This window comes from Octopus bimaculoides, chromosome 3, assembly GCF_001194135.2.
Source record: "Octopus bimaculoides isolate UCB-OBI-ISO-001 chromosome 3, ASM119413v2, whole genome shotgun sequence".
Lineage (NCBI taxonomy): Eukaryota > Metazoa > Mollusca > Cephalopoda > Octopoda > Octopodidae > Octopus > Octopus bimaculoides.
Genome location: NC_068983.1, coordinates 42,565,000 through 42,574,783, shown reverse-complemented (window position 1 = coordinate 42,574,783; position 9,784 = coordinate 42,565,000). Strand labels below are relative to the sequence as shown.

General features: G+C 36.4%; 1 protein-coding gene and 1 long non-coding RNA gene across 9 annotated transcripts in view; one reads left to right on the top strand and one right to left on the bottom strand.

Annotated features, from left to right (window-relative positions):
• The window catches only part of LOC106869995 (uncharacterized), a 279,440-nt gene extending 269,738 nt beyond the window's left edge, over positions 1 to 9,702 (bottom strand). Inside the window, exon 1 of the long non-coding RNA XR_001409476.2 lies at positions 9,406 to 9,702. This is a non-coding gene — a long non-coding RNA (uncharacterized LOC106869995). The remainder of the gene's footprint in view (positions 1 to 9,405) is intronic.
• LOC106869993 (adenosylhomocysteinase-like 1) overlaps positions 1 to 9,784 on the top strand; it is a 420,486-nt gene that overhangs the window by 255,909 nt on the left and 154,793 nt on the right. The gene's annotated exons all lie outside the window — the stretch shown is intronic.

Below are 9,784 nucleotides of genomic sequence, written 5' to 3'. Positions count from 1 at the left end.
TATATATATTTCCGTTTGTTTTCCTGTCTTGTTTTTTGTCCGCCACGACATTCCTCCATGGCACAGGTTTAATTTGTGTATACAAATTTGATTTGCGGTCCATGGGAAGAGCCGTTTTAACGATGCGTCCTGCCCAACTCTTCGAAACGCCGGTGTTAAAATGGGGGTAGCTGATGAAAGAAAAAGTTCTGTTTGTGGCTGGTGTGTTTTCTGTACTCTGGTTATTATTATTTTCTTGTCTACGTTTTGTTTGCAATGTCCTGTACCCAGATATACACCTATATATACAGGTAGACGTAGGTATGCACATACCTGTACGTATATATGCATATACTCATTTATTATTTGTTATATATATACATACACACACACAATGGCCTTCTTTCAGTGTCCATTTACCAAATCTACTCACAAGGCTTTTGGCAACCTGAGGCTATTGTAGAGGACACTTGCCCATGATGCAGTGTGGCCGTGTAGTTGAGAAGTTTACATCCCAACCACATGGTTCTCAGTTCAGTCTCTACTGCAGGGCACTTTTGACAAGGGTTTTTTACTGTAACTCCAGGCTAACTGAAGCCTTTTGTGTATGTGTTCGTATCTCGTTGTCTGGACATTGCTTAATAGTTGTATGCCAGTGTGGCCATCATGTACGCGGTGTCCTTCACATCTGACCTTCTATGAAAACATGTCTGAAAATGGGTGAGAGTTGGTGAAAGAAGAGCATCCAGCTATAGACAGTCCTCCTCAGTTAATTCCATCTGACCCATGCCAGCATGGAAAACTGAAAGTTAAATGAAGTTCTTGAAGAGATTGGTCTTGTCTTCTTTCTGGTTCAATGAACACACACAAACATAAGCTGATAGATTATCTGAGCTGTCTAATAATGCAATACACAATAATACAGTATTTTTTGGACATGTGTTTCCAAATAATATCTAAGGATTATCTTTGCAAACAGATATGTTTTTTGTCTTTTTTTCCTAGTCAAACACTTATTGTTGCAAGCAATTTTTATCGCATGAATATTTTCATTTTGAAAACAAAATCATTTGTGTGTGTGTGTGGACATTTTCCTCTGGAATTATATTTAAATAATGATTAATGTTGCTGCCTAAATGAGTAATTGACTAATGATTAATCTAAGTTAGATAGTAACTGAATAAATTAGTTCCATTAAAATTCCTTGAAATTTGCATAAGTTTGGGGAAGTAATTATCGTTTGGTACCTAGACCTGTGAGGTCTGCTAGGTGTGTGGTGAGTGATGACTAGAGCTGTTGTGAGTAATGTCTAGAGGTATGGTGATTGATGAAGAGAGCTACGATGAATGATGACTAGTTCTGTTCTGAGCGAGTTACACGTGGTGATTAATGACTAGAACTGTGGTGATTAAAGACTAGAGCTATCATAAGTGATGCTTTGCCTGTGGAAATCTGTATTTGAATGTTCTAGAACTGCAACTTATTGAAAGATTTTGGGATTTTTTTCTTTTCTTTTCTTCTCTAACAATATTTCCCATCTGCTATTTACTTTTATAGACCTTAAAACCTTCCTCTCAATATCTGTGTTCTTTTGATCAGTTCAATGCAGCATATGAAGTATAATCTTTTTATATGTGCAGCTCTTATTGATTCTTTGAAGTTTCCGTGGAGAATATTGAAGTGATATTGTTTAAAAGAGGATATTTTTCTGTTATGGGCAAACTTCTCTGGAGCTACAACCTCCTTCTCTCCCACAGTCTTAATGCCCGACTTCAGTGGACGTTTCTTTGATTTGCTCAAGCTGTTAACAATTGATGCTACACGTATTGACGTTCCAGCTTCTAATGGATTTTTATGTGGCCTTTACAAATTACATTGCAAACATTTACGATATTCAGCTTAGTTACTGAAATATTATCAGCTAATATAGATGCAGGCATGGCTCTGTGGTAAGCAGTTTGCCTCCCAACCACATGGCTCCAAGTTCAATCCCACTGCATGGCATCTTGGGCAAGTGTCTTCTACTATATCCTCAGACTAACCAAAATCTTGTGAGTGGATTTGATAGATGGGACAGAAGCCTGGCATATATATGTATATATATATGTATATATATATATATATATATATATATATATATATATATATATATATATATATGTATATATATATATATATATATGTGTATATATATATATGTGTATATATGTGTGTGTGTGTGTGTGTGTTAAATAAAAATGAGACAACAAAGCCAAAGCTGTATGGAATTTATAAGACATTTATAAAGAGAAAGGTAGTCTTACAGCTGTTTCTGGGACATTAAGGATATCCCTTCATCAGAGATGATATGAGAGAGTTAACTTGAAGGGGAGTTATTTTGGAAGAGGATGGATATAGAAAGTATAAAGGGAAATACGAGAATAAAAGTAAAAATATATGTAGGATGTTACAGTTGCATTTCTGTTATCCAAGAAAAGTGCAGCCTCTTAGCTTTCCAGCCCTTAGTCAAACCATCCAACCCATGCTAGCGGATGTTAAACGATGATGATGACCGTAATTGTACCTTGAGTCATTAAAGAAACATGAGGAGAGATATTAATGGAACTCCATATTTCTCAGTTATTTTCTTACCAAATTGCTTTGGAATCTTTCCTACGTGTTACATCATGTTTTGAGAGCATGGAAATGGTCATAGCATTATTCAATATTGGTTGCAAATTTTGGCACAAGGCCAGCAATTTTGGGGGTAAGGGTTTAAATTGATTACGTCGACCCTAATGCTCAACTGGTGCTTATTTTATGGAGCCCTGAAAGAATGGAAGACAAAGCTGACCTTGGTGAGATTTGAACTCAAAACGTATATACGGACAAAATGCCACTAAGCATATTGCCTGGCATGCTAATGATTCTACCAGCTCACCGTTTTAGCATTATTCAATATTAATTAGTGCATTTCTTCGTCCATTGTGGAGACGGAAATTGTAGTTCTTTGAGAACATGGAGAGTGTGGGTGGTGTCAGCATTGGAATTGAAGTGGTTCAAGCCTTTCGTATAGAATTTCATATGAGGTTGTAGTCTGACTTTTCTATGTATCGAATCCATTAATAAATATTTTATTGATGTAGACACACAACCATCGATGCATAGACAATGGCTAACTTCTCTACAAACACCCAATCAACATCTTATTATAAAAGCAATCAATAGCACAAGAATAAATATTTCTTCTAGATGAGTCTGTGTGTGGATTTGGTGGCTGGAAACTGAAAGAAGCCTATTGTATATCCGTTTATCTCTCTTTCTCTCTCTATGTGTTTCTTCTGTTTTTGTCCCCTACCTCTACTTGACTTGTGTTGGTTTGTTTATATCCCCTGTAACTTAATGGTTCAATGAAAGAGAGTACTAGAATAAGGTTGTTTTTTTTTTCTTTTCTTTTTTTTTTCACTAAGGTTTTTTTTGTATGACTGAAAGTTCTTCAAGGCAGTGTCCCAGTGTTTGCCACAGTCAAATGACTGAAGCAAGTAAAAAATTATTATTATATATTCCTTTCCAGAATCTGTCTGGCGTTGTTCAAGAGAAAATTAATAATGCAGTAGTATTGCTTCTGTTTCTTCACATGTAACATATTGATCTGTTTTGTGATTAAGCAGGAGTGGCTTTGTAATCGGAGCAAGTTTGCTGAAGCATTTTACGGATAGAATTTCATTTCCAGTGATAAGTTCTCTTTATTACTCATTACAGAGCAATGCCGTTCCTTCATAATTCCAGAGCAGCAGAAAATGAGGCAAACAGTGATTCCGTGTAATGGTAGGAAGTTATCCAAATGTGGCTGAGTGATAAGACAGTTATTTTCCTACAAGGGCAAATACATGTCCGATATGTTAGACTTATTTTTTGTTCCATGCACCGTACAGTATATTTCACTGTTAGTATTCTATTTCTTTGTAGATATATTCTATCTTTAACTTGTTTCAGTCATTGGACTGCAACCATCCTGGGGCTGTGCCCTGAAGGATTTTAGTCAAACAAATTGACCCTGTTACTTAGGTTATTTTGTAAGTCTAGTACTTATTTTGTTGCTTTCTTTCACTGAACTGCTCAAGCTATGGGGATGTAAACAAACCTACACTAGTGGTGGGATAGTGATGAACACTATCATACACATACATGATAAACTTCTTTCAATTTCTGTCTACCAAATCCACTCACAAGATTTTGATGTGCCTGGAGCTATACTAGAAGACTCTTAGGTTTCCATAAACTCCCTTCTATCTTTTAACCCTTTCGATACAAACATGCCTGAGACCATCATCATCATAATCATTTGATTAATGGTCACTTTCCTATTCTTGTGTGGGACAGTTTTCTATGGCTGGGTGCCCTTCTTATCACCAACTCCCAATTTGTTTCCACAAGAGGTGGCAATCTCCCAATCTGTCGAACAACAAACATGCAGCCAGTACCCCTGAGAATGACCTGGGCATATTTTTGTCACTTGAAACCTTTAGTCAGACTCAGTTTCAATTAGGGTTCATGTCTGGCTCAATTGAAAAATGTTGGTCTCAGCTAGAAACAAAATAATTAACCATTTTGTGCCATATTCCTGTTGAAATACCCTGTCTTGTTTCAATTAATTTTCAAAAATAATGTAGAATTTACAGCAACTATCACTATGAAGCTAATATTTAGAACATAAATTAACATGAACTTTTTAATTTAGATCACTTTAACACATTAACTGCCATGGCCTGCTTTTAGACCTTAATAATGATGCCATGTATTTCTGGTCACACAACATACTCTTTAATTACAAGGAAATGTAAATTTTTTTTTTTTTTTTTTGTATTTTAACAGTATTTCATAATTAAACTTTAGATTCTAGCTGTCTCAAGACTGCCCCTGGTTTTATGACACAAACTTCATTAATGTAAAATATTATATTTAGCACTCATGTTATTTAAATATCCTTGAAACCATGTCAGTGATAAAGAATAGAATAATTTCCCAAATTACAAAAATGTGCTACCAATGGTGCATATAGGACAATTCTGTAAAGTTTGTGATTAACCACAGGTGTTGAAATGAAATTTGTATCGTAAAACTTAGAGTGGTATCAGGTGGGCTGGTATCAAAAAGGTCTAATGAAGAATTCAGACAGCAATTTACTGCTGATTCTTGAGAGCTAGGTGGTCTGTGGTTATTGAAGAAATGGAGTGAGATGTATGCTTACAGCTGTTTCTCACCAGAACAGTAAGGATGAAGTAATGCGGCAAGGTTAACTGGGTGAACTGGAATAATGTAAAATGAGGCTGCAAAACATGGTGATAAGATAGCGGACCAGATGACTGATAGTCAGTCGGTGATCTGTTTTATGAAACATTAACAAATTAGAATTTAATAATTTATAATTTCCTAATTGCAGAATTTTACAAACTAATCTTCGAACCCTTTAGATTTCAACCGACTTGACACTGCCCTTGGTTCTATGACACAAACTTCATGCTTTAAAGTGTTGTGAATGAGGATCATGTGTTACCTTTTGATTCCTATCTAACTTGGATAGACCCTCACAACACCAATATTGGTATTGTTCTGAGGTTACATTTCACATGTTCTAAAAAAAAAAATCTATTATACATTTTTGATTATATATTACTCTCTTTTACTCTTTTACTTGTTTCAGTCATTTGACTGCAGCCATGCTGGAGCACCGCCTTTAGTCGAGAAAATCGACCCCAGGACTTATTCTTTGAAAGCCTAGTACTTATTCTATCGGTCTCTTTTTGCCAAACCGCTAAGTTACGGGGACATAAACACACCAGCATCGGTTGTCAAGCGATGTTGAGGGGACAAACACAGACACACAAACATATACACACATACATATATATATACATATACATATATACGACGGGCTTCTTTCAGTTTCCGTCTACCAAATCCACTCACAAGGCTTTGGTCGGCCCAAGGCTATAGTAGAATGCACTTGCCCAAGGTGCCACGCAGTGGGACTGAACCCGGAACCATGTGGTTGGTAAGCAAGCTACTTACTACACAGCCACTCCTGCGCCTAGGAATTTTATAAGAAAATTGTTAAATTGTTCTGTGTATTGTAGGAGTATAACCAATTTTATTGCAGTTAGTCTTTTAAAATCTTATATGGACCCTGGTTGAGAATCACGATGATTTTACTAAATTGTTTATTTTTTAAATTAACTGAAAGAATGGCACTGTATTTCAGCAGAAAAACCGTAACAAAGGGGTTAATATCAACTCATTTGAGACTTCATACTGATGCCGAGTAATTCACGTCCTTTTTGTTGTTGTTGTTGTTACTCAGTACTTCTCTCGCTCACTGGTATTGTACAAATGCCCCACCTCCATCACCGTTACAATGTTGTATCCAAAGTGAGTGGGGGAAACGCAGTTGTTTTAATCAAACCAGAAGCTAATTTTATGCAGTGGCTTCTTATCCATATTTTCTTATATTGTCCTTACCAGCATGTGCTTATTTTTAAATATTCATGTTAATTAGTGTATGTTATGCTATGTTTTAATGGGAATTATTAAAGACATTCTAAGAAAAATCATTTCCTTGAAAAAGAATTAATCCTTGTGAAGACTCAATTATCACAAGGGGACGTTATTATCCAGTTTAAGACCCACATTACTTTTACATTGTACCTACTGTCATTATATCTGTGATACAATACGAACGATAAGAGATCCTAGTTGGTCAACAACGATAGTATAGACGCACAAGTAATATAGATAGATAGATAGATAGATAGATAGATAGATTTCTTTTATTACCCACACAGGGCTTTACACAGAGGGGACAAATACAATATAGAGCTTTTCTTTTTGGGAGGGTGGAGGAGAGAAAAAAGGGGGGCTCGATCAAAAGGGATCGTAGGAAAGAAAAAAAAGGGGGGTAGATAGATAGAAAGAAAGAAAGTTATAGTTTATTTTACTAAATTGTTGCAAAGTTTCTCGTAAAGAAAATTGATTGAAACAACACGACCGTCTATCCACAAAAGGGGTTTATCGAGATCATTTTTTTGCTCCCCTTCGTCGCTAATTGTTTGTCTAAATTTTCTGGGGGGACAGATTTCCTAATGGGAAGTAACTCCTTAAGGGCCCAAATTTTAGATATTTCTTGAGATGCATTAATGCTATAATGCTTGTTTGTTGTCCCTGGGATAACGGTTTACGTGTGTACGCGCAATCATGCATATATTTTTCTGTTTTTTACGTTTTCCAAATCGTTATTGACGCATATGTTTATAAATAGTGTCTCTATTCGTCAAGAAAGATACACGTCAAGGTTGAACTTGAGAGACCTTCTCAGGTATATTTACGTAAAATTGTATAAGTATATTTTTACATATGTATATGTATATATAAAATTATGGGAGCTCTATGTACGCATATGCATCAAGCTTCCTTAGTTGCTGTGAATAAGTACAGCATAGCTGAAATTGTTAATGCGTTAAACATATATATGTATGCGGTATTAGATAGATAGATAGATAGATAGAGATACATACATACATAGTGCTTCTCAAGTTTCGCAAACTTTCCTTACAGATGAGATTTTTTTGTTTTTGCCTTTAATCATTAACAGTGTGTGTATGAGTACTCATTATACAGGCACACAGTCTGAACTTGTGACCCAAAGTATTCCATTTCTAAACATTACTCGGTTTAGTACCCTGCTAAAGAAGACTGCCTTTGGTTTCACAGAAATTTAGCTATCATTTCTAGCAGCCCCTGCGACCAGGTAGACATTTCGTCGTTGTAAACACGGTATTCCTGTTTATATACGCACTGCATAGTATATAAATATTACCGTCATTTATTGTTACTATATATATATATATATATATATACACACACACACGCACACACCAATAATGTGAGAGTGAGTGTATAACGTTGTACATTCAGATAGTTGAGTTATATACACAACAGTGGATATAATAATCCAATAAGCTCATTAGCTCTTGAGCATACATCATTACCTGTTTATACGACGTTACTGTTGATATATACCTGCTGGGGGAATATATAACATGATTTACCTGTTTATAACGGTGCTATAATATAGCCGCTGTAAGGTGTTCTAACATATCACCTGCCTCTTGTTTACACACAAAACGTACACAAACACATACACACACACACACACACACACTTATTTTTCCCTCTCCTCGTACACACACAAACACTTTCCTACACATGTATAAAGACACTCTTTCGTTCTCTCACACATACACACTTTCACTCACGCGCACCCTATCACACACCTTTCCATCTCTCTCTTTCTCTCTCCCTTCCCCTCTCTTTCTCTCTCTCTCTCACATACACACTGTATCAGAACTTACATAGATTTCAAATGCCACCTTGTAACTTTTACACACGCGCGCGCACATGCAAACACCTCTTCCCTCCCTCTCTCTCTCTCTCTCCATAAACAGTTCCAAACAAGATTATTGGAAATCGATATCATTATGAGGCTTATGGACGACGGAATCGATAAAGCGGCGGCAGCAGTTGAAATTGGCTGACGTTTATTTAATTACAGTTCTTTGCGTTGTGAGTTCAAATCCGGCCGCCGTCGATTGACTCCGCTTTCCGTTTCCCCACAGTTGATTAAATACCAGCACCAGTTACATTCGGGGTTGGGGGCTGTCGATATAATCGATCTCACACACACGATGTCTTAGCAAGTGTTTGTGTGTTAGAAATCAATGTTAACAATCGATTTCTGGGGGAGCAGGCTCTATTACCCGGTTTCGATTCTCCGTTTGGTCTTCACTCCGTTGATGTTGTCATTACATAGAAGGCAAGATGGAAAAAAAAAAAAGGCAAAGAAAGCGGGGGTGGGGGTAACGTGACCGCTCCACCTGTTAGACACAACAGCCAAATCTTTCTCGCATCGTACCCTACTCTCTTGAATACAGAAGATACATTTCATGATATAGCCCTAGGTAGAATGTCTAAAACTACGTAGAAAAAAGGGGAAAAAAACCCCAGCAAAAAGAAGAGCCAATGAAGATATCTTTGCCTGCTAAAAATAACGGTCTATTCTTCCTCAAATCATACCATGTGCTTTAGAATATGTATGTGTGCGTGTGTGTTTACATATACATAATCGTCGATTAACCGTTACGAGGAAAAGGTTGAAAGTGACTTCGAAGTTTTGGCTTGCCTGCCTCCTTCACCAAACTGTCTGAAGGTGGTGAGCAAGCCGAAACTTCGAAATCACCCTCAACCTTTTCCTTGTGAAAAATAGATATGTAGTCTGCGAAAAAGTATTAAGTTATCGTTGTGTGTATACACACACACACACACACACACACATACTATATTTATTATTATTTTATAGAAAAAATAAAAATGTTTGTTTGATAAATTACTTACCAATTCTCTTTCTTTTTCTCTCATTCTCTGTCATTAAACATCCAAGAATTTCTTCAGTTCTTCTTTATAGACTAGCAGACGTATATGTATATATATAAATTCCGTTAATTCAATTAAAATAACAAAATGACAGTTTCTGTCCTCGTATGTCCGTTGCACTTGTTTATTTTTTTAATATCTTTCTGGTTGTGATTGTTTAGCCCCTGGTCAGTTCTGATCCTGCAGACCTGGTCAAACATTCTAGCCGTAGCCATCTCATCCGTTTCCCCTTTCCCTCCCTCCCTCCCTCTTTCTCTCTTTCTCCCTTTCTTTTTTCTTTTTTATTTAGACACAGCATTTCTTGGAATATATTATCCAATACACAGTTCCTTTAATTTTT